General features: G+C 36.6%; 1 long non-coding RNA gene across 1 annotated transcript; it reads right to left on the bottom strand.

Moving 5' to 3' along the window:
• Positions 1–121: 121 nt before the first annotated feature.
• LOC114479483 (uncharacterized) lies at positions 122–26,801 on the bottom strand. The gene is made up of 4 exons (XR_003675998.1): positions 26,604–26,801; positions 23,335–23,467; positions 10,206–10,963; positions 122–256 (listed from the first exon to the last, which is right to left on the bottom strand). It is a non-coding gene; the product is annotated as an uncharacterized LOC114479483 (long non-coding RNA).

Raw genomic sequence — 26,801 nt, 5'->3', positions numbered from 1 at the left:
TTCTCACAAAGTGCACATTTTTTCCCAACGTGTGCAAAATATAAGGAAAAATCTTACAAATTTGTACAAAACAACTCGAATACACACAAACATGTAAAATGACATTATTTTGCAGACAAGTGTCACATTTATATTCATAATCACAGTCAGTTTATTAATTAAACATAAATTAAACAACAATCACAGAATGAATTTCCATCAGTGTTCCAGGTGGAATCTCTCAGCCAATCAGAAGCTTCTCTGCCCGTCGTCTAAACTGCAATAAAACAAGAAGAAATAGAGATGAGTGACCTGAGCACGATAAAAATAGGGCGGAGCCACGGGCACGACAAGCAGTCACTGTCTGTGTTAATGTCTGCCCTCTGTAACCTTTGACCCCTGACACGTGTGTGTGTGTGTGTGTGTTTCTGCTGTCTGGGTTTTGCTCCGTCATGGCTGAACAAGAATTGGTTAAACCAGACATGTGCAACATGCGGTCTGGGGGCCTTATCCGGACCCTCACCCTTATTTTGAGCAGCCCCCAAAAGTTAACACAACAAAAATGATGACAGAAATACGCAAGTCAGACTTTTTTTTGGAGATTTTGTGATTTTTTTTTTTGTTGTCAAATTTGTGTATTTTTAAAGACATTTGGTGTGTTTTTGTTGGTGTTTTTGTTGCTGGTTTCTGTATTTCTGTTGTTATTTTGTGTATATCTGTTGATATTTATATTGATTATGTCATATTTGATAAATCAAATATGTCTTTATTTTTTGGAGGACTTAAAACACACAGTCTCACTAATATAAACAGTTTTTCTCAAAAAGGACACAGTTAAGGTGAGATTTTTTTTGGAAAGGAAGCTCCACTTTTTGTATTTTTCTCTTATTTTATGTGTTTTTGTGTTTGTTTTGTGTTTTCTGAGTCATTTGGTTTAGAACAAATACACCAACACTCAAAAATGCTCCGAAAAATGCACGATTCGACAGGAAAATACACAAAATTGCTCCAGAAACTGACTACAAAATGGCAATAAAAACAAACAAACTGAGAGAAATTTGTACAAAATGACTCGGAAAAACACACAAACCATTTATTTTGTTGTTTTATTTATTGTTTGGTCATTTTTTGTGCATTTTTGTAGCAATTTTGTGCATTTACATAGATATTGACTGAGGGCCTTCATAATAATAATGATGATGATAAAACAAATAAAATAAAACGTTTCAAACAAACAGTCAAACACTGTGAATATGGTCACAGTTAATGCGAGATTTGTATGTAAACCTCCACCTTTTTTCCACAGCAGGCGAAACACACACACACACACACACACACACACACACACACACACACACATTGTGTCCGTCCAACAAAGACGTCCCCGTTCGTCGCCCCTCATTATAAACACGTCATTGGATCACAGCTCGTGTGAATCCAGACTCTGGTGTGTGTCTAAGTGTCCGTGACTGAGCCCTGAATGGGTGGCCGCTACACACACACACACACACACACTCGGCCTATGGGAATGAAAGCCTCAGAGGGGCGGGGTCAGAGGTCAGACTGTCTGTTATGTCCTTCTCACTAAGACGTGATGTTAAGCAACGCCTCAACAAAACAGATAAAAACATATCTCACATATTTATTTATTCATTTTATTTATTCTAGTTACTTAATTTATATTAAAACATAAAAATCAGATCAGAATTGTAAAAATATTTGCTCGTAAATAAAAATAAAAATATGGTAAATCCATAGTTTGTGAGGCCTCAACAAAACTACACAAACTTAACTGTGTGTGTGTGTGTATGTGTGTGTGTGCGTGTCTTTGTGATCATAGATCAATAAATAAAAGGTTTGATGTTGCTGCTTAAAACATGTGTGCATAGTGCATTGCATTGTGGGATGTGGAGTCCAGTAGACGGATGAATAGAAGTGTTTTTTTTTTTTTTACTTCATTCTTACTGTGATTTTTTTGTGTTTGACCCTTAAAAACTCCAAAAATAAAAGAACAAAATACAGAATGGTAATAAACAATACACAAAAGTACTGCAAAAAGATACGAGACATAAAAAAAAAGACTATGAAAAACACACAAAATTACAGAAAGAAACACAAAAGCATGACAAAAATACACAAAGATTCCAAAAATATCAGAAAAATATATAAATAACGACATTACAAATACACTAAAGAACATCAAAATACACAAAATGACTCCCAAAACACACAAAAATGGTAATAAAAATACACATTACTGCACAAACATAAAAATAAACATGACAAAACAAAAAGAAAAAAACTAAATTAGAGGACACACAAAAGCATAAGAAAAATATGCAAGACGACTAACAAATATCAGAAAAATCTAAAAAACGACATTGAAAATATACAAAATGTCTCCAAAGTAAACAATAAAAACAGAAAAATGTGCAAAATGACTTAAAAAAACATACAAAATTACAGAAAAATACACAAACTGACTACCAAAAAGAAAAACACAAAAACGACAGCAAAACACACACAAATACTCCCAAAATGGCTCCAAAAAAACAGAATAATATACAAAATGATAAAATTACAGCTAAAAACTCTAAATGCTTCCAAAAACATACAAATTAAAGAACATCACACAAAATGACAACAACAACACACAAAATCATTTATTCTTTCCTTTCTTAATACTCAGATTGGTCACTATTCTAAATGCTGATGTGAATACTGATAATATGACTCAGGAAATTTAAAAAAAATAAATGTCAGGGGAAAACGTCCTGCTGTTAATGGGCAGCCTCAAAACAAGAGAAAAGAATATTGACTTTAAATAGAGAAGAAATATGAAATTCCAACAAAATGCAGATGACATTTTCCACTTTGAAAATAATCACTTCACAATTAGATATTTAACACATACTAAGAACTTTAATGTGGACAAAACGCGTGTTTCTGAGTGGTGATGTGTTAATAAAACACAGAGTAATTCATCTTGTGGATATTCATCCTTTACCTACGACGACTCTACAATAAATCCTCCTCCTTTATTTGCCCCAGCAGAACAAACTGTGCATGTGGGAACAGAAATAATATTTCATTCAGGCATTTGTGTTGACACCTAACAAAGGCAGGAAGCAGCCTGCATCAGCATAAAAACAAGCCTAAAAACAGACTAAAGTAGAGCAGGAGCTCCACCGTGGAAATGTGTCAACGATCAGCAGGAAAAGAGAGAGTCTGATGAATAAATGAAGCAAAAGCCAATGCGCAAGCTAACATGTTCATCAGAGGAGGCGGGGCTTAGCATTCACGTGATATCAACCATAGTTAGCATCTACTATAGAGGTGGGCGACTTCTATCACAGCAGGGGCCACAAAACTGTGTGAGTGAGTGCACATGTGGTCACATGATCAACATTCATGTCAGCATTTAAAATAATGACCAATCTGAGCAATAACACAGGTTAGAACGAATACTTTTTATAGTAGTTTTGTGTGTTTTTCTGTCATTCTGTGTATGTTTGTTGTTGTCTTGCTCATTATTAGGAATTTTGTGCATTTCTGTTGTCCTTTTGTGTATTTTTCCTGTAAAATGTATGTTATTTTGGAATCATATTGTGTCTTTGTGTTGACATTTTTTGGAGTAATTTTTGTGTATTTCTGTTGTCCTTTTGCTTCTTTGTTAGTACTGTGGGTTTGCAGGGTCATTTTTTGCATTTGTCTTCTCTTTTTGTGTACATTTCATGGTATTTTCTGTAATTTTGTGTACTTTTGAGTCATTTTGTGTATTTTTGTTGTCGTTTTGTAGTAGTTTTTGGAGTATTTTCTGTGTTTTTGTGTCTTTTTACCTGCAATGTTGTAATTCCTTGTATTTTGTAATGTATTCTATCTTTTAATTTGTGTATTTTTTCTGTCATTTTATACGTTTACTTTGGGGGCCGCTTAAAATTAGACCAAGGGCCCTTGTCTGCTCCACTAGCACATGTGGTTTATTAGTGTACGACTACACTTTACTAGCAAAGCAAAAAGTTTCACTCGATGGAAAAGCATATTAAAGCCTGCCATCGGCTTAGTGAAGGTTTAGAGTAGACCTCACTAGTGAAGCAAAATCATTTACTAGTTAACAATTATAGGGTCATTTCAACTAATTTTCAGGACAACCCACGCACTTAGGTCTAAAAAAAAAACTCTGATATTTTTACCAATTGTTCTGTAATTATTCAATATTCACTCTGTAAATGTTTAGTTTAATCAAATTAATACTTTTTGAGGTATGGACAATTTAGTGAGGGGGGTGTGTCCTTATTTTTCTTCCATTTTCAGCTTCCAGTATCTCAGGAACTACATCACATAGGAAAGGTAAATGTGGTATATTAATACAGCTCCACCTACTCTCTCAGAATATACAAAAATATCTGCTATACATCCTATCTGGTGGATATGCCAGCTCCTAGTAAAACAGTGAGTATGTGTTTGGGTCTGGAACATGTTTGGGCCTTCAGTAAATAACTTAGCATACGCCTCAGCTCCCTGTAATTCTATCAGCTTAGAGCTATGAACATAGACTGTTCACATCACTAATGATTAGTCACATATATGCATTGGTTCTTAGGTGACGCGCTCTGGAAAAAAGAAAAAATACTTCTTTTTTTTTTACCATTTTCATTGGCCAATAACTGCAGGAATATAATAAGAAATCTGGTATGTTTTAATTTATAGTATAAAGGTTATTCTTTCTTGGGTTATAAAACATTTCATTTTTCATTTTTATTTTGGATCCCAACTTTGGGTTATTTCACCACTCACAAATATTGAAAATCCTTTACATGAGGCCAGTGTAGCTCTGCTCTGTCTCATTTTTTTCTCTCGTGAAAATGAAAAATATAAAAAAAACATTTTCTCTTTTTTAATACAAATAAATTAGGAGGGTTTCTAATCAAATCCAGCTCCCTGATTGGTTGGAGTATTTTTAGAAACCAATGGGAAGCCAGGTTTTACCTTTCCCCGCCCACTTTCCCCACATATCCTATTTATCTGCTGCTGAAACTCTGCAAATGTCCTCATTGTGGGACAGATAAAGGATGTCTTATCTATGTTATATAATCTAGTAAAACTAGTAAACAAAAAATAGTCTACTTGTTTATTATTAGTGACTCTTTACAAGTAAAGTGTGCTTGCACTAGTAAACCAACTATGAGGACGAGTAGAGATGAACTATTATTAATGCTCAAACTGATTTCCATAGTCATTATAATTTGCATTCTGCAGGACCCAGACAGCCCCCCCCCCCCCCCCCACACACACACACACATACGCACACTTCTAACCCAGACGACCATGATCCCACCCTGTCTCTGGCCTTGACCTCTTCACCTGTTCCTACAGAGGGGTCCGTACCAGTGTGTCCATGGTTCCCACGCTCTGAGAGACCAGCATCAGCTGAGTCTGTTCCAGACGTTATGCAGATGTGTTTTGGTTCTATTGTGTCTACGACGGCCCGGCTGACTCTAAGTGACCTCGTCAGAGCAGGACAGGCTGTGGTTCTAATCCCACTATAGGTCTGGTCCTACTGGTGATGACCAACATTTTGATTTTGGTTCTTCTAATAAAAGGCGATATCTACGTCTGATTGGCTCGTTTCACGCTCTGTTTTACTTCTCGTTCTGTTTCCTCCGGCACGTTTAGGGTAAAATTATGACACTGCTTACTTTTCCTTCCACTTCCTCATCTTCCTCATTCCCCATTGGCTAACAGCAGCTCAGTGCGAGCTGATTGGTTGGTGTGAGGGAGACAAACACTGATGTGTGTATGTGTGTGTGTGTGTTTAAAGTCATTTGCAGTGTGAAGCTGGTTCCCATCCTGTAAGTGGATGTGCGCTGCAGAGCGCTTTTAGCGCTCTATGCTAATGCTAATGAGCAAGGCAGATGCACCCGCCCCTCGTTAAAGGTCCCTCCTTAGAGCAGAATAATAAGGTCTCCACTTACACCCCCAATTATCACCCCCCCACAGTCTAGACCCCACAATCCTCTCAGTCCAGACACCCCCAAAAAACCTCCTTCACTTCCACACCCCCCACCTCTGCTCCCACGACAGAGCAGACAGACGGCGGGATATGAATAAACGCCATTATGCTGCTCACGTTAGACTTGACTGTACAACGAGCAGCTGCTAATGCTAGCGCTGCCAATGCTAGCACTGCCAATGTTAGCGCTGCTAATATCACTCCACATTTGAGCTAACAAGCCTTACATGTACTCAAACTAGGTTCACGAGTATACACAAGTACTGCCATTGGTTTTCAAAAATATCCCAACCAATTAGGGAGCTGCATTTGATTCTAGTCCCTCCTACTTTATTTGCATTAGCTCTACTGGTACTGCTAATGTGATTTTTTCTTTACTAGTACTACTAGTTAGCTTTATATGCTAATAAGATAAAGCAAATCCAGCCTTGCGAAATATTCCAACCAATCACGGAGCTGGATTTGGTTATAATCCCTCTTACTATTAGCTCTACTAAGTACTACTATCAATCTATTGACTTTATTAGTATTACTAGTAGACTAAAACAGTCTACTTGTACTACTAGGGAGATACTGTGAGTGTACTAGTAGTACTATTAAACAAAAACTGTATTTACTAGTAAAGGTTTTAGGTACTCCAGTACACGAATAGACTTTACTAGTAAAACAAAAACCCTCAGCTGTGTTACTAGTACTACTAGTAACTGGTAGTGGTAAAAACTCAAAGCATTATTAGTAATACTACTGCTTTACTAGTAAGATGTACTCGTGCACTAGTGCACCAAAAACCTTTACTAGTGAATACATTTTTGTGTACTAGTATTGCTAGTAAGTTTAGTAACAGTAAGTGTACTCGTACCACAAGTACACTCAAAATATCTCACTAATAGAACTAGTAGACTGTTTTTAGTTTACTAGTAGTACTAGTGAAGCCACAAGTAGTACTAGTAGACCTAAAAGTGGGAGGGATTATAACCAAATCCAGCTCCCTGATTGGTTGGGATATTTGACAAGCCAATGGCAAGCCTGAGGTAGCTTTTTCCTGTTCCCTTATTAGAATATCATGCTAATAACTAGTAGTACTAGTGACGCTTTTTTCTTTGTAAAGTGTACTTGCACACTAGTAAACCAACATTGACTACTTTAAATGTGAGTACTCATCTTAACTTTATGTTATTCATGGTCAAACGTCTTTCCTTAGGCTCCGCCCTCAATATAAATCTTTCTTTATAAGACGTAACAGGATGAAGGTTTGTTGTCGTTATGCTAAGTTTAACCTGCTAATCTACGCAGCGGCTTCGATGCTTCACGGCCGCCACAGTTTTTATGATTTCATCAAACCCGTTTTTTATGATTCTATGATGTGGCCACATCAGATGTGTTCATTGGTCGCCATGGTAACCAGATGAGGCTAGTCTCATGTTAGCATGTCTGGAGTGTGTGTTGGGCCTGTGGATCCTGTCTTAGTGTGTGTGTGTGTGTGTGTGTGTGTGTGTGTGTGAGCACCGTCTGATGAAACAAAGCTCTGCCCCAATCTTTTGTACAGTGACACATTTGCAAGTCAACATTAAGCGCCATATGGTAGTGTGTGTCCACACACACACACACAAAAACAACTAACCGACATGTTTGTGACATGTTTATGGTTTTTGGCTCCATTTCTGCGTATATATCTGACATTTAATACATTTTGGAGTTATTTGTGTGTATTTTTTATGGTTTTTTATGTATTATTCTGTACTTGTGTGTTCTGAAGTGATTTCATGTGTTTTTGTCCTTACATTTTTTTTTCTGGCCTTTTGTATGCTTTTCATTGTAATTTCATACATTTTTGGAGCTAGTTTTGCATATTTTTGTTGCTTATTGTGTTTTTGGAGTCGTTGCTGTGTTTTTGTCAGTCATTTTTGTGAATTATTCTGTAACCTTGTGTGTTCTGGAGTGGATGTGTTTTTGTAATTTTATGTGTTATAAGAATAATTTTGTGTATTTTAGTTGTTTCGGTTTCTGGACTAATTTTGATTTTCTGTCACAACAACAAATTAACAGAAATGTAAGGAAAAACACACAAAATAACCAAAACTCACAAACTTATGAGCATACATAGATATATATACTGTAACTAGTAGCACTAGTGATTCTTTTGGACCTCCAGAGGAAAACAACAGCGCCATCACTGCCATCAAACACGCTTTAAACGCTGTGGCCAAAGCGGCCTACAAACGTCTAATTATGGTCTCACGCCAATCAAACGTTCTGAGGAGGTTATTCTAATGCAATTAGGCCTGATTTACATCAGACTCATGCTAACGTTTACACAGATGGCAGACGATGGAGACGCTCTGCCGTCCTTGGCACGACTCGTCACCAGCAGCCATTTTGTCTGAAGCGGTGCCCACGAGCGACCTGGATTCACTGAGACCATGGTGACAGTGGTTTTTAAAGGGGGGGGGGGGGACACATGCACACGCAGCTCACTCATGCACACGCAGAGCTCACTGATGTTCTTCAGCGAGAGGAGGAGGAAACTGAGCCCATCAGTGTTTTCATCTCACTTTATATGATCGGAAACTGGTCCTGATATTAACCGTAATACAGAAAGTTATATTTAGATTAATGATGGGTGACTGACATGTGATTGTATCTGATCAGAGGGTCACATGATCAACATTCATGTCAGCATTAGAATAACGACCCATCAGAGCATTAACACAGGAAACAACAAAAACGTTGTGTTTGGAACATATTTTTCTTTCATGTTGTGTGTTTTTGTTGTTGTTTTGTGTATTGATCTGTAATTTTGTTTGTTCTTGAGACATTTCTTGTGTTTTTCTGCATATTTTTGGACTCATTTTGTGTATTTTTCTGGCATTTCATGTGTTTTCTGAGTAATTTTTTTTCTATTTATGTTGTTGCGTGGGTGTTATGGAGGCATTTTTGCGTATTTCATTGTTATTAAGTGTGTTTCTGGAGTCTTTTTTGTGAATTGTTTTCTAATTTTGTGTTCTGGAGTATTTTTGTGTTTATGTAATTTTAGGTGGGGTTTTTTTTTTGTCATTTTGTGTGCTTTTATTGTCATTTACCATGTTTTTGGGCTTATTTTTATTCTAATTAAGTTGTAATTTTGTGTGTTCTGGAGTCGTTTTCTGTGTTTTTGTCGTGTTATGTGTTTTAGGAATCATTTTGTGTATCTTTCTGGCATTTTGCGTGTTTTTATTGTCATTTATTGTGTTCTTGGAGTCATTTTTATTGTTGTTGCATGGATTTTCGGAGCCATTTTTGTGTATTTGTCAGTTATTTATTGTGTGGGGTTTTTTGGAGTCCGTTTTGTAAATTAATCTGTATTTTTTGTATTTTTCTATACTTTTGTGTGTTTTACACAAGACAACAACAAAAATGCACACAATAACTCCAAAAACACACACACAATGAGAAAAATGAAAAGAAAACAACCACAAACTCTTTGTTGTTTCCTGTGTTAATGTTCTGATTGGTCCTTATTCTAATGCTGACATGAATGTTGATCATGTGACCCTCAAATCAGATGCAATCACATGTTTGTGACCCCGCCCCCAGTGACAAAAGTGTACATCTCTATCTAAATATAGAAACCTTAATGGAGCAGAAGTAGCAGAACACTCAAAGCGATACGTACCGTTTTACCTTCTCTGTATTTTTTTTGACATTTTGTATGATTTTGTGGTAATTTTACATGTTCTTAAATAATAATAATAATAATTTTTTGGCATTTTGTCTGTTTTTGTTATCATGTGTTTTTTAGTCATTTTTGTGCCTTTTTATTTATTTGTTTCTTTTGACTCAGTTTCGTGAATTATTCTGTAACTTTGTATAATTTTGTTGTAATTTCATGTTTTTTAGGAATCATTTAGTGTGTTTTTTAAAAACACAAACTCTGTGTTGTTTCCTGTGTTTTTAGGAACCGTTTGATATATTTTTTAGTTATTTTAGGTATATTAGTCGTCTTGAGTGTTTTTAGAGTAAATGTGTCCATTTTCTTGTCGCCCTTTTGTGCATTTTTCTGTATTTTTGTATGTTTTTAGTTTCATTTTTTGTTTTTTGGACTTATCTAAGTCTAATTTAGGTGTCATTTTATATATTTTAAAGTTATTTTATGTAAATTTAGTCGTCTTGTGTGTTTTTAGAGTAAGAGAAGTTCATGGAGCAGAAATATCAGAACATTCAAAGCAATACGTACCGTTTTACATTCTCTGTGAGCTCCAAAGTCACTTTGCTGTGATCTTCATCCATCGTTGAGTTTCAGTCGTATTTATTTTAAAGGCGTCTAAAAAGGAACCAAAAGCATTGTTGAAGAACCCTGGACGTGAGGTTTGAACAGACACGCGTCTGTGGATCACCATGGCAACCGTTCACCAAAGTAAAGATCAAACTGTCTCTTTGTCAAATGGAAAATAAGCAGTGCTCCCAAACTGATGTTTAAACAGCCAGAGGCAGAGAGGGAGGGGGGGTATGTGGGGGTACATAGGGGGGTGATGTGTCACTCTTCCAACTGAAAAAAAAAAAAAAAAGGAAGATCCCTCCTGGCAGTCGTTCAACGCTCTGTGTTACGTATTATTTTGAAAGAAAAACCCCTCAGCAGAACCACACACAGCCAGTCCAGGGTTGTGGTGAGTGGGTTGGGGGGGGAGTCCCATCCTTTGGAGGCCTGGGGGGGGGGGCACTGTAACCAGCAACTATCGATTCCTCGTCTGTATCTCCAGAGGTGATTCCAGCCTTTAGGGGCCTTTATTCATCCATCCCAGCCCACTCACACCCTCACTGGGGCCCCCGATGGTTCAGCACCCGGCCGGGCCCTGCATGGCGGTGGGATCCACGGGAGGAGGAGGAGGAGGAGGAGGGGAGGGAAGCTGAGCTGAGCGCCCACGGCCATGATGATGATGATGATGAGCTGCAGCAGGTCTCTGGGTTCAAACCACCCACCCTGTATGTTTCCATCTGTAAAACAGGGAGAAATAGAGCGTCTCACCTTTGGCTCTCAGCTTTCCCTGTGCTGCATGCTAATGCAAATGTAAACGCTAACACTTTGATTACAAATATGTGGGTAGAAAACGCAAAAGTTGCTCCTCTGTAACCTGCCCTGGGGCGCCCAACGCTGCTGCACGGAAACAAATGGAAATCCTCCTTGTGCGCCATAAAAAAACCAAAAAGCTTTACCGTTCATTTCACTGGAGCTAAACGTTTGGAATAAACTAACGTGTGTGTGTGTGTGCGTGTGCGTGTGCGTGTGTGTGTGTGTGTGTGTGTGAGAGAGGATTCCTTTGGTGCTAAGCATGTGAACAGAACCGTTATCATGCTAATGGCACGCAGCCCTTTATGTCTCTCTTTGTTCTTTTCCATGAGAAAAATGAGTCGCCGGGGCCTCAAACCACACTCATAATATACAAAGTGTGTGCGTGTGTGTGTCATGGCCACATACACACACAGCCGCGTACACACAATATGCTGTCATTTCATGGGTTTTTGGAGCCATTTTTAAAGTACTTTCTATGTATTTTTTTTTTTGCATTTTGTGTGTTTGTAATTGTCATTATATGTGTTTTTGGAGTCATTTCATTCTATTTCTGTCATTGCGTGGGTTTTTCATCCATTTTTGTGTATTTCTTGACATTTTGTGTGTTTTTGTCATAACTATGTGTTTTTGGAGTCATTTTTGTAAATCAGTCTGTAATTTTGTGTGCTCTATTGTCATTTTATGTTTTTGTAATTTTAAGTGTTTTTGTAATTTAAAGAGTTTTTTTTGAGTCATTATGTGTATTTTTCTGCCATATTGGTGTGTTTTTATTGTCATTTAATGTTTTTTAAGTAATTTTCTTCTAATAATGTATATGCGTAGGTTTTTCGAGCCATTTTTGGGCATTTAGTGTTTTTTTAGACTAATTTTGTGTAATTTTCTGGCATTTTTGTGTATGTTTTTTAGTCATTTCTCTGTGTTGGGGGGGGGTTTGGAGTCATTTTCGCATAATTTCCAGTAATTTCTGTGTATTTTAGTTGTGGTTTTGTTTTTTGGAGTCGTTTCATTTGTTTTACTTTCTCTGAGTTTTAGGAATCATTTTGTGTATTTTTCTGGCATTTAGTGTGTTTTTAGGGTCATTTTCATCTACTTTTGGTTTGGTTTGGTTTTTTGGAGCCATTATTGTGTGTTTCGTTACGTTGCGTTGGTTGGTTATATAAAAGGCGAGCGACCCGGGTATTGCCCCCCCCCGGATCGCCCAGTGCAGGGTGGGGTGGGGCGATGCAGGGAGAGAGAGTGGGTGAGCTGTAGCTGGAGTGAGATTCAGACACAATGCTCTCATTGAGAGGATTCAGACGTGGGTGTTAACTCACCATTCCTTCACACACAATGGGGCCCCCACTAGAGCCGGCGTAGGGGACAATGTTAGCTCAGGGCAGCCCTCCACCCGGCCAGGGAGAAAGAGCGCCATTATCAAGAGTGGGGGGTGGGGGGGACTGTGACCCTTGGCTTTGGACTTGGGGAACAAAATAACACCGACATCTCTAATTGTTCGCCAAAAGAAAGGAATGTTTTTGTTTATTACGTCACGAAAAATGCTTCAACTGACTTCAGACGAGGAGGACAGGGATTGGCTGGAGAACGTGTAAACCCCGAAATAAACATTGTCCACCAACTTTCAGTGAAAACACCAGAAATGTGTTGGGAAGTCACTTTATCTCAAATTGATTCTCATTCCAACACAGTGTTTTATATGTATTTCGTTGTCATTTTGTGTTTTGGGGTCTTTTATGTGTATTTTAGGTGTAATTTTATACATTTTTCAGGTATTTTGTGTATATTTGTAGTTGTCTTGTGTGTTTTTAGAGTACATTTGTGTATTTTTGTTGCTCTTTTGTGCATTTTTCTGTATTTTTGTATGTTTTTTAGGTTCATTTTTGGAGTTATTTATTGTATGTGTGTTTTTGGTGTCATTTTACATATTTTTTTTGTTTTTTGTGTATATTTGTAGTCATCTTGTGTGTTTTTAGAGTGAATTTGTTTATTTTAGTGGTCCTTCTGTGCATTTATTTTGTATGTTTTGTACCATTTGTAAGTTTTTTAGTTTCATTTTGTGTTATTCATGTGTATATTTAGTCATCTTGATGTGTTTTCAGCCTACATTTGTGTATTTTTGTTGTCTTTTTGTGCATTTTTGGACCCATTTTTAGTATTAATGAGCGTCATTTATTGTATTTCTGGTGTGTTTTTGGAGTCATTTTGTATATTTGTGTTTTTCACAAGTAATTTTGTGTGTTTTTGTTATTGTTCTGTGTGTTGTTCCTGTCGTTTTGTGCATTGTTGGAGCCTTTTTGTGTACTGTATTTATGTCTTTTATGTTGTCATTTTCTATTTTTGGAGTCATTTTGTATATTTTTGCTTGTAATTCTATACATTTTCCAGTATTCTTGTGCATTTCTGAGTGTTTTCATAGTCATTTTGTTAATTTACATTGAGGGCCACACAAAATTAGTCCTACGGCCGCATGTGGCCCCCGGGCCACCAGTTGCCATTCTGTAGGATTTGAGAGGGAGGCTGCTCTATGTGTATGGAGATCCCGAGTCTCTCTGGGAGTCTAATAGGATCGTGTGGCTGCAGTGGGATGTTATTGTGCCAATGTAAAGGATTACACTGGTAAACTGGTAAAACATTTACTACGTCCTGTGGAGAAGCGACCAACCAGTGAACAATGAGACACTGCAGCTGACGCATTTCATCCCTCACTAAATAGATCCAGGATTTTATTCACATGCATGTGCACGGGCGAAGTGAAAATGGAGCCGAGGCTAAAAAAAAATCAGAAACTAAGGCCAGTCGCCGCTCCAGCATTAGAAGGTAATGTGGGCAAATGATGTGTCCTCCTTGTCTGTCTCCATCCTGAGTGACAGTTTACAATCTGTGAGGCAGCAGCAGACCCAGCAGGTCCACTTTCTGCCTTCATACAATCCCTCATTTCACCACCAATCTCTCTCTGTCTCTGCCCTCCACCTTCATCTCTATCATATTCATCGTTCCTGCAGCACAACGGCCTCTATTCTACGTCTACATTTCTCAATCTGGTTCTAAATTTATGCTACGCATCCTCTGAATGTGTCGTTTAATATGCATCTTTATAATGTTAGCTTTGGTGTTCCTAAAATAACAATGTAAAAATACAAATATAAGGAAATACAATAAAATAAAAACATAAGTAAAATAAAAAGAAACCATAGGGAAATAGAGTGAAATAAAAATATAAGTAAAATAAAATACAAGCAAATAAAACAAGATTGAAAAGTATAAATGTAAGTTAAAAAAAATCAAGTAAAAAAAAAATCAAGTAAAAGAAAGTAAAGATAAAAAGACAAGTAATCCAAATAATAAATAAAAATGCAAGTAAATAAAATTAAATACAAATAAAATACAAATACAGTATAAATAAAACTAAATAAGGAAAAAATAAAAACATTGGTAAATGAAATAAAATAAAAAACAAAAATATGAGTACAATAAAAAGTTAAATAAAATAAAGTAAAATTCAAATATAAGTAAATAAAATAAAAATACAAGTAAATAAAATGAAATAAAAATATAAGTAAAACAAAATAGGATAGAGAAGTTAAAATAAGAAAAATAAGAAAATAAAATAAAAAGTCAAAACAAAATTGAAAATATAATTGGAATAAAAGTGTAATTACATAAAAACACAAATAAAGTAAAATAAATTAAAATAAAACCACCTCCAAGCTCCAAATCTCCTCTTTTCCAGATATTGTCAGTTATCTGGATCAATGATCCTGATCAGTTCGCCATAACCATTCACACTTTAAAGACTTGGAAGTCATTTCTATCCTCGTTAATAACCAAAACGTAGGTTACAATGGATGGACACACATGTCTTTGGAAAATGATGAACTGCGAAATCCAGATTAAACTGAGTCAAATTTCATAAAGATCGGTTGAAAATTTTGTGCCTTATTTTGATGATTGTTTATAACTTCCTGTGTTTAACAGCTTATGACGCAGATTTTGGAGGTTTTTGATTAAACACCTATATTAATATTTCACGTTAGATTGACAGAGTAAAGCTCAAACAGTAACAGAGCTCTGCATCATCTGCATCATCTGCATCATCTTCACCATCATCATCATCATCATCATCTGCTGCTCGGAGCGTCCACATTACAGGCTCTCTCTTCATCTCTGTTTCTTCAAAGGTTTAGTGTGTGTTCAAACAGCAGGACACACACTAGGCTAACAAACCTCATTAAGGGCCCATACAATGCTAACACTATGCTAACGCTAGCTGTCACCGTGCACACACTGACCACAACAAAGCGTCTTTACAGATCTAATTAGAAGCTCCCTCTTTGAGCTCATCTGAATAGGACTCTATTATAGGAGGGGCCACAGTAATGGGGGGGGGGTGTGACTAATGCATGCACAGTGATGGCCGCCACATTTTAGATCTAGAGAAAAATCACAGCTTCACATAAAGACGGTCAACGAGTAGCTCTGAACCTCAACGCGGTCGCATAAATAACTACACAACTACACCTGAAAATGTGCAAAAAAATGATGGAAAAAACACAGATTTAACATATATCGCCATATTTTTTGTGACGATAATCGATGACCAGTATTTCTTCCCAGAATCAATTTTCTTCTACCAAGTAATATAGATATTGATAAAGTGTGTTTCTGGAGTCATTTTGTGTATTTATGTGTGTTTTGGAATTCATTCAGTGCACTGAATCGCAGTACTTTTTTTGTTTGAACTACGTCACTCACACGTGACGTGAGTGTCGGTGCCAGACATGGCCGACCCAGCCTATATGCAGAATAAGCGGATGCTTATGGCCCCCAACCTGGCAACCCCACTTGCATGTTACTGGTACTGCTGTGCATTGCGCGCATCAAAACTGCATGGCGCATTTCCAGTAATCTATCCAGCCATGCATTTGTTTGTAATTACAAACTGGCAACTTAGAGAGTGACGTTGGACCTGACCTTGCCACGATTGGTCAGCTCATTGTAAGCAAGTAGTGTGGAAGAAAGTGCCTGATACAAACATCAGCACTCATCATGTCAAAAATAATTTATCCGTCCAGAAGCGTAGGCGGCGGGCGGGATCACCTACTACTCTTAAACATGTTCATAAATGATTCCTTACCCCTTTAGCACTGAAATAATATCTGTAATATTACTTGAATATCTGTAAAAGTGTCATTTTTCTATTAGCTCTGTCTGCTAGCGCATAGCATCTCTTCTTCACTGCTAGAATAGCTGCATGCCAACCGACCACTGGGTTACCAGCGCCCTCTGCTGGTCCAAACAAATATCTGATGGAAATACAGTACACTGACTGTTTTTTTTTTTAAAGTCCAATTGTTAAGGCACAAAATACATTTTCAGTTGCACTTTTAAAAAGAAAAAGAACTATTATGCAGTTTAGCATTGTTTACTGTAGAGCCAGATTTTAAATTAATAGGCTTCTTCTTCATTTGTATTATTTCTTTATTTATTTCATTCAGGATTTATTTTTAGTTAAATTGTATTATTTTTAATAGTTTATCAAGGGATTCTTTTGACAATGAAAGATAAAGGAAAATAGTACAGTATTTTCCAGTTTTAATATAATATTTTTCAGTCATCATTTGTCTACAGTCTCATTTCTTAGACTAAATCGTGAGAGAATCGTATCGTGAACCCAGTATCGTGAATCAAATCGTCGCAGGAGTTGAATGAATCGTTACATCCCTAGCGTTAACACGTCTGCAAACACACATGCGGACATGACTTGTGCATTGGGCCCGTGTACCAATTCTAAGTCTATGGAAAATGTAGATCAGACGTGCAGGCGCAGGGTACGTGTTCGTTTACGCGTTCGTTGGACTGGTGCGCACGAATGTAGAATGGATTCACCCCCCATAGCGTGCGTGTGTGAAAAGATCTATACGGAATAATGCAGAGAAGATGATAACTCAACTGGAAAGTGACTGCACATGTACATGCATTACCACTATGCTGGTTATAAACCATGTAGCACTCTGCTGGTGACAGCAAGAAACAGAACTGCTATGTAATACAACAATACTCAAATTAAATGCTGTTTGACTGGTGAATAAATCTACACTCACCAGACCTCAACACCAGGTGTGTGTGTGTGTGTGTGTGTGTGTGCACAAGAAAATAAGGAAATTAAAACCAAAAATTAAAAAATTAAAAATAAGGAAATCAAAACCACAATGTTCGTGTGTCGTGACATTGTCGCAGCCCTCACAGAATTATTCAACAAAGTGAAAGAAAGGGAATATTAGTTTGTATTTTAGTTTAGTTGTTTCTCTTTACACTTGGTTACATTTTACATTTATGAAAAGAACCAAAGCCACACGGGGTTGTTAGTTTGATTCCTCCACCCATTCCTTTATTTTATATTCCTGTTTCTAAATTAAGTTCAATCAAGTGTTTTGTGCGTTTTTTGGAGCCATTTTGTATATTTGTGTGTGTTTTGGAATTCATTTAGTGTATTTTTGTTGTCTTTTTCTGTATCTTTCTGTTGTTTTCTGTATTTTTGTTAATGTTTTGTCTGTTTTTGTTGTCTTTATGTGCATTTTTGGAGCCATTTTGAGTATTATTGTGCATCCTATGTGACAAAATTATAGTTCAGTTTTTATTATTTGACAAAAATTTCAATATATTTTGATATAGTTTCCAAGTGTAGTTTTGTGTTATTTTATATATTGTGTTTTTCTGTTGTCGTTTTGAGCATATGTTTCCTATGTATCTTTCTGTGATTTTGTGTACTTCTGTTGTTTTGTGTGTTTTTAGAGTCATTTTGTGTGTTTTTGTTGTTTTTCAATGTATCTTTCTGTTAATTTGTGTATTTTTGTTGTTGTTTTGTGTGTTTTTGTTGTGTTTTTGTGCATTTTTTGGAGCCATTTTGAGTATTAATGGTGATAAAAAATTGAATTGTGACAAAAGCGTATCGTCCCAGCTCTAATTGATTCATTCAACAAACTGAAAAAAAGGGATGCACAGAGTGACACAATTTGTTTGACCCTTTTTTCTTTTTTTTTTTTTTTTTTTAGTTTAGTTGTTTCTCTTTAAAGTCTTTACATTTTACATTTACGAAATTAAAAGAACCAGAGTCACACGGGTTTCTAGCTCGATTCCTTTATTTTATATTCCTGTTTCTAAATCAAGTTCAAGTTTTTTTTTTGTGATTTTCTGAGGCTGTGTGTGTGTGTGTGTGTGTGTGTGTTCACACAAACAATAGCACTCGACAACTGACGATTATTCACGTTAAGATTTTAATTTGTGCGTGTGAAAAATGCTGAGATTCTATTGGACGCTGAGGTATAAATGGTATAAATGTAAGTTCAAGTTGAATCTGTGACCTAATTGTTGGTCTCATACAGCCCAGCATCAGCTCCTTAATAGATGCAAAGCATTCTGGGAGAATAGCAGGTGTCCCCGTGTCACAGAGCTTCCCAGACAGCTTGGTCATTTGCACAACTTTTTTTTTTTTTTTTAAACACACGATCGTTGCCTCACTCTGTGTGTGTGTGTGTGCGTGTGTGTGTGTGTGTGTGTATATATTAGCGATGGGACTTGACCCTGGCGAGCTGCGGCACTGTTTCTCGTCGTGCTGGGCGTGGGAAAAAGACGGGACCCCTTTTCACAGCTGCCTGTGCTGAGGCTGAGGCCTGGGCTGCACCGGGGGCCCCTGTACCCCCGTCTGATATACACACACACACACACACACCCGGGCCCTCCTGTTCAAACCATCCCCTGCACCCCCACCCCCCTCCTTCTCTCCCATTCAGGAGCTCCTTCATAAATACGTCTCATTATTCTGTTGGTAGGATTTACAAAAAGATCCCCTCGTCTTTTTGGATAATCTCGACTTTCTAATCTCCTGGTGTTAATATTGGTTTTAAAAGTATTTGTGTAAAAAACATGTCCCGAGAATCACATTTCACTCAAATCTTTGCGGAAAAGCTGCACGAGAGAGTTTAGTGTATTTATGTTTTCATTCTATGTATTTTTATTCTATGTATTGTACATCTATTGTACATCTATTTTTGTAGTCATTTTTAATGGATTTTTCTGTCATTTTGTGTCTTCATTCTTCATTTCTGCTTTGTGTGTTTTTGTTGTGCTTTTGTGCATTTTTGCAGCCATTTTGTATATCTGTGTGTTTTTGGAGTCATTTTGTGTATTTTTATTATTATGTTGTGTCTTTCTGTTGTCATTTTGTGAATTTTTCTGGAGCCATTTTCTATGTTTATGTGAGTTTTAGAAATAATTTAATGTATTTTTGTTGTCTATGTATATTTCTGTCATTTTGTGTATTGTTTTGTGTGTTTTTTCTGTCTTTTTGTGCATTTTTGGAGCCATTTTGAGTGTTAATGTACATTTTGTAAGTCTTTTATTGTATTACTGTTGTTTTGTGTCTTTTGTTATCGGTTTGTATATTTGTGCTTGTTATTTTTGTAAAATTTCCTGTAATTTTTTTTGTCTGTTTGGTTGTTTCTGGAGTCATTTTGTGTTTTTTCGTTATTGTCTTGTGCATTTTTGGAGCCATTTTGAGTATTAATGAGCGTAGTGTGCATTCATGTGCGTCCCATGTGACAAAATTGTAGTTTCATTTTTATTAGTTGACAAAAATATAAACATATTTTTTATTTCATTTACAAGTTTGTTTTTGGAGTAATTGTGTGTATTTTTTCTGTCATTTTGTGTATTTTTGTTATTGCGTTGTCTTTCTTTTCTTGTTTTGTGCATTTTTTGGAGCCACTTTGTATATTTGTGTGTTTTTGGAATTCATTTAGTGTATTTTTGTAGTTTTTCTATGTATCTTTCTATCATTTTGTGTATTTTTGTTATTGTTTTCTGTGTTTTTGTTGTCTTTCTGTGCATTGTGCAGCCTTTTTCAGTATTAATGTGCATTAATGTGCGTTAATATGTTTTTAGATTTTAAATGTAGGCAGACAAAGGTGTGAACATTTGAACACAGAATACTATTTACAGAATAATCAATCATTTTCAGAATGACTAAATTATGCACATTATGCTTTATGCAGGAGAGAGTTTAGCATCATGATTAGCAAGTGCTTAGCTAGCCTGTGTTCCATCTGCCATGGGCTATTGTACAGTACCGCACGCGCACACACACGCACACACACACATCCTCCATTCTACGCTGCATTGCATTACTGCAGATTTATCTGCTAACAGCCGCTTTAATACTGAGGTGATCCACTTTGTAGACCTTTAGCTTTATGCTAATGCTAAAGCTTGGGAAAAAATCTGCTGGGGTCGCCTTTAAGAACTTTAAACTAAATTTGAATAACTGGAGCTTTTCTTTTGAGCCTCAAGGTTGAGGAACTATAATGGCTTGACCTTGGCTGACAGTGTGTACAATATGTACTTACTGGTTAATTCCCAGTTCTCCCAGTGCAGCCTGTTTAAAGGCAAGTGGAGGGAATTCACTCTAATGTGACAATAATTCATATTTCTGCCATGAATCTATTTTTTTTTTTTTTAACAAAGTCTACACACGAGGTCACACTCTTTTGACTAAAATATAATTTAATTTTAGTCCAAATTTAGTCATCAGCACTATTTTAGTCATAGTCAATAGTTTTAGTCAGCAAGTTTTAGTTAACAAGTCTCACGTGACAAAATTGTAGTTTCATTTTAATTAGTCGACGAAAATAAAAATATATTTTTATATAGTTTACAAGTGTGTTTTTGGAGTCATCTTTGTGAATTATTCTGTAATTGTATGTTTGTTTGTTTTTTTGTCATTTTGTGTATTTTTCTGGCATTTTGTGTGTTTTTACTGTCATTGTACGAGTTTTTAGAGTCATTTCTATGCATGTATTTTGTTGTTTTGGAGTCAGTTTTGGTTTTGTAATGTTATGTGTTCGGGAAATGTTTCATGGGTTTTTGTCATCTTATATGTTTTAGCAATCATTTTGTGTATTTTTCTGACATTTTGTGTGTTCTTATGTTTTTGGACTCATTTTATTCTATTTATATTGTTGCGTGGGTTTTTGGAGCCATCTTTGAATTTTTTTCTGACATTTAGTGTGATTATAGACTCATTTTGTGTAGTTGTCTGGCGTTTTCTTTCTATTTTTGTTACTGCATAGGCTTTTGGAGCCATTTTTTGCATATTTTTCTCTCATTTTGTGTGTTTTTTGATTAATCTCTGTGCATTTTTAATGTTGTTTTGCTTTTTTGCATTCATTTTTATTAATTATTCTGAAATTTGGTGTGTTCTTTAGTCGTTTCTAGGGTATTTTTAATCTTTCTATGTATCTTTCTGTCATTTTGTCTATTTTTGTCACTGTTTTGTGTATTTTTATTCTTGTTTTTTGTATTTTTGATCTTTTTGTTGTCTTCTTGTGCATTTTTGGAGCCATTTTGTGTATTAATGAGCGTCCCATGTGGTGAAATTGTAGTTTAGTTTTACGAAAACATGAATATATTGATATAGGTTACAAGTGTGTTTTTATATTTTAAACGTAGGCAGATAAAGGTGTGAACATTTGAACACAGATTACAATTTACAGACTTTCAGAATGACTGAATCATGGATGCCGTGCTAACCCTTTATGCTAGTTGCTATTAGCAATGAGGACACAGACATGTTGGATGAGGGGAGTGGGCCTTTGGTTTGGGGGGCATTAGAGCCAGAATAGACAGAGCCACCCAAACGCTGTTTCCACATGAGCAGCTTCAAAGTGTCGGCGAGCCTTTGCTCTCCGTAACGGGATAAAAGAAGCGCAGCCAAGATTACACGGGAACCTCCCATTCACCTAGCACACACTCCACCTGACAAATAGGATCAGCGTTTGGAGGGATGTGTGTGCGTGTGTGTGTGTGTGTGTGTTCAAAGGAATTCAACATGGAGCTAAACACACGCTGCTAATGAAACAGATGCTAATTCCAAAGAAAACCTCCAAATATTTCCATCTCATTTCCATCCAACTCTTTCAGATCCTTAGAAACCATCTAACGCAGGGTTTGTCAAACATATTTTATTTAGTTCAAGGGTCAAAAACAGACCACTTTGCAAATTTTCGGTAGGAAAAACAAGCAATTTCAACATTATTCTGACCTATAAATATATGTAAAGTAATGGAAGTTATAGACAATATCCAATCTTTACATTTCCTCGAGTTTCTGACCAATTTTATTCAATTTGGGGAAAATTTTTATGGGAAAGGATTTTTAAAAAGATAAAGATTTGCAATTAAAAATGACTTCCATCATGCAATAAAAGCGTGGGAAAATTGTGGATATTCATTGAATTAATTTTTTTGGAATTGCTGAGATATCTACAACTGAATTTCTTGGTATTTTTTACACAATAATTCATGTTTTCTCTAATTTTGACTTAATTCTGCGGCCAAATTTGATGCTAAAGCTGTGGTTCTCAACCGTGCGGTCAGGACCCCATTTGGGGTCGCGAGACACTGGGAGGGGGTCACCTGGTGCCTACAATAAACTAAGAATATTTTCTGAACATTTTGAGCCCATTTTTGCCTATTTTTACCTTTTTCTGCAACTACACTTTTTCTTGTCATATTTTTGCTCCTTTTAATGAATTTTTGCTACATTACTCATAATTCATCAAATTTCAATGCCTTTTCTGCACATTTTTTTCCACTTTCAAGACATTTTCTACACTTATAAACCCTTTCCAACACTTTTCACCTAGTGTCACATTATGTTGACCCATTATCGTCACTTTTAACCTCATTTCACCATATTTCTGCCACTTTTAACCCTTTTTCTGCCCATTTTTTGCCCACTCTAATTTTCAACTTTTAACCAATTTTTGTGGTTTTTAAAATCCCATTTTCATGACTGTTCTTCAATGTTCATGTCTGTGTTCAACCACCTTCAGCTACAGTGGGTTTCCCCGGGCTCTGGAACCTTTATTTTGGGGGTCGCGGCCTGGAAAGTTTGAGAACCACTGATCTAAAGGGATAGATTTGGCCCCCGGACCTTGAGTTCGACACATGGGGTCTAGACCATCATCGTCTACATCTCTCTGTGTGTGTGTGTGTGTGTGTGTGTGTGTGTGTGTGTGTGTGTGTGTGTGTGTGTGTGTGTGTGTGTGTGTGTGTGTGTGTGTGTGTGCCTCCAGCATCCACTGCTACTTTGACCTACTGTATTAACTCTGCCGACTTTTGCTTAAACCCAAAATAAAACCAGGGCACCTTCGTCTTTTCTGCTCTTGGCAGCTTCATGGAAACAATGTGCTGGATGTGCATGTGTGCGTGTGCACGTGTGTGCTCGTTATATGAACACGTACCTGCAGGGCGCATCACACTCCATCTCGCCTCCTAAGTTCTTCTTCTTCTTCTTCTTCTTGTTCTTCTTCTTCTCCTCCTCCTTGTTTGTTTGTGAGTTGATGCAAACTTTGTGATGACCTTGTAAACATTTTCCTACCACAACAAGAGACGGGAAAATAAATAAGTTGATTGACATCGACGCACGTCTTTCAATCTTTCGACCAAGTCGTGCATTCAATGATAAATTATAGACCTTCATCATCACTTTTCATTATTTAACCACAATGCAAGGTTGTGTTTATTTAAAAAAAAAAAACATGCAAACACTGAACAGGGAAACAAATAAAGCAAAGCTATACATTATAACTACTGTGTGCAGTTGCTAAGCTACGTTAGCAGGACGAGACATAATCACAGTGTGTGTGAAAGTATTCACTGTGCAAAAAATTATGAAACTACTGCAGAAAGTTAGGTAGGCAATGTAAAATGACAACAAACATACACAAAATGACAGAAAAGTATAAAAAGATTAAAACAAAAATGACACAAAAACACACAAGACGCAATCAGAAAATACACAAAATGACAGAATAAAGAAAAAAAAAAAAAAAGTTATAAAAAACAACAACAAAAATACACAAATTGAAAAATATACTGAACGATAAAAACAGACAAAATGACAGACAGATGTTCAGCCTAAGTTACCATGGTGATTTAGCCTGGTAAGACATTAACCAGTGTCGTAGTATAGGACACGCTGATAAAATCCAGAAAGTTAGTGCAATAAGAGCTTCACCGTACAGACACAATATGACAGAAATATATACAACACACCATAAACACACAAAAGGGGAGAAAAATACACAAAATGACTCCAAAAGGACGACAACAAACACACGCAAACCCTTTGATTTTTCCTGTGTTAATTAGATATACAAAACTACAATGATAATACATAAAACTACAAAAAAAACCTCACAAAATACATACAGTATAGAAAACACACAACATGACAACAAAAACACACAAACACTTTGTTCTTTCCTGTGTTAATTATACAAAACTACAATTGTAACACACAAAACAGAAAAATACACAAACTACAAAAATATGCAAAACCACAACCGAAACACATGGAAAACAAACAACAAAAACAACACAAACTCTTTGTTTTTTCCTGTGTTAATGCTCTGATTGGTCATTATTTTAATGCTGACGTGAATGTTGATCATGTGACCCTCAGATCAGATCACGTTTGTGACCCTGCTGTGATAGAAGTCCATCTTTGAACATTCCGTTACGTTTCAGAATCACTGATTGTTTCTTCTTATGTTTTTATCCAAACAAACAAATGTCATTCTAAGTATGAAATGAATGAATGAAGCTCGTGCTATAATAACTTCTGAGCCACTATCATCACACGTTGGCTCCTCCTCTCACAGGCTCCTCTGGATGATGCTGATGCTGCCACTGGTCATGTGACGTGCCTGGCTGACCAATCACAGCGCGGCTTTAACTATTTCTGTCTCATCCCTCGAGATGTTCCTGATTTAACAGCCCACGCAGTTGTGATCACTACATATGATCACATCCACATGTTTTTTTCACCCCATGTGTTTGATATATGCACACATTCAGTCGTCATGTAGCACGAGCATCACCGACATGTATAAACGGACACATGTGCACGTTTACGAGGAAATCACGGCTGTTTTTCTGACGTTAAACGACCTCCTTCTCTTCATTTTTGTCAGCAGCGGCGCTGATCATCATCCTCCTCCTCCTCTCCTCCTGTATCTTCATCCTCATCCTCCTCATCCTCCTCTGAAGTGCTGGGCACCCACTCCATACTTTCGGTTCTCTAGCTTTATGAAATTAAAACTCATACAGCTAGATAACCAAAGACACGGAGTGAGGCCTTTTGGATGGATAGAGACTACAGCTACACACACACACACACGCACACACACATACACACACACACAGAGGAAGAGGATGGAGGAGGAGGAAGCGGGACCAGTTTACGCGGCATTTTGTGCATTTCTGTCACTGTAATGTGTGTTCTTAAAGTAATTTAATGTGTCTTTTACGTGTTTTTTTGTCTTTTTGTTCATTTTTTTGTTGTTGTTTTGTGTTTTTCTGTCATTTTGTGTATGTTTAAAGTCATCTTGTGTGTTTTTGGAGAGATTTGGTGTCGTTTTCTTCTCATTTGTGGTAATTTTGGAGTCATTTTGTGCATCTTTAATGTGTTTTTGTTGTTGTTTTGTGTTTTTCTGTTATTTTGTGTATGTATGTAGTCATCTAATGTGTTTTTGAAGTAATTTGGTGGAGTTTTTCTGTCACTTTTGGTAATTTTGGAGTCCTTTTGTATATTTCTGTTGTTGTAATATGTCTTTGAGTCATTTAGTCAATCTTTTACATGTTTCTTTTTGTCTTTTGGTTAATTTTTTTGTTATTGTTTTGTGTTTTTCTGTTATTTTGTGTGTGTTAATGTGTTTCTGAAGTAATTTGGTGTAGTTTTTCTGTCTCTTTTAGTAATTTTGGAGTCATTTTGTGTTTTCTGGGATTGTAATGTGTGATCTTGTAGTTACTTAGTCTATCTTTAGCGTGTTTTTTTGTGTTTTTGCTGTTTTTTTGTGTTTTTCTGTTATTTTTTCTGTGTTTCTGGAGTAATTTGGGGTCGTTTTTGGTCATATTTGAGTATTTGTGTTGTATTTATGTCATCTTTAATTTTCGTTTCTTGTTTGGAGTTATTCTTGTGTATTTTTGTCATTTTAACGTGTGTTTTTGGAGTCATTTTGTGTATTTCTGTTGTCGTTTTGTGTATTTTAGTCTTATTGTGTATTTTTGTTGTCATTTTTGTATATATATGGTCACTGACTTCCATCAGACACGCACAACATGTATTTGACACCAACTAATCCAATTTATCCATTAAACACACACGCACACGCACGCACACACACGCACACGCACACACACGCACACGCACACACACGCACAAACACACACACACACACACACACACACACACACACACACTTCCCTTTGTTACAAACTTCCTATTAAGTCAGATCTCATTCAATTTCTGCAAAAATCTTAACTTTTTCAGCCAAATAAATAAAATAATAATAATTTGGCTTTAGAATAATTCCAAATTAACACTCCCATAAAATTAAAATGATTGAATAAATAAAATAAGACAATTGAAATGAAACTTTATGGTGAGAATCAAAGCACAGCAGTCTTATTTAATCCCAACATCAAAGCCAAATGTCTCTGCACTTACTTAGAAACCGCGCGTAAAATCCTCTCCATCAAATCGATTAAATCCTGTAAAAAAAAATCTGACAAGATTTCCCCTCAGTGTCAGTTCTCATTTCAGCAAAAGATTAGAAAGAACGTCCTCTGTCCGTACGGTGGACGGCACGTGTCTGTGTGTGTGTCTGTGCGTGTGTGCGTCCTCCTCACGGTCCTGCGCAGACGC

Source organism: Gouania willdenowi, chromosome 17, assembly GCF_900634775.1.
Source record: "Gouania willdenowi chromosome 17, fGouWil2.1, whole genome shotgun sequence".
NCBI classification, from domain to species: domain Eukaryota; kingdom Metazoa; phylum Chordata; class Actinopteri; order Blenniiformes; family Gobiesocidae; genus Gouania; species Gouania willdenowi.
Note: the sequence above shows the minus strand (reverse complement) of the source record. Positions and strands in the feature narration are given on the sequence as shown.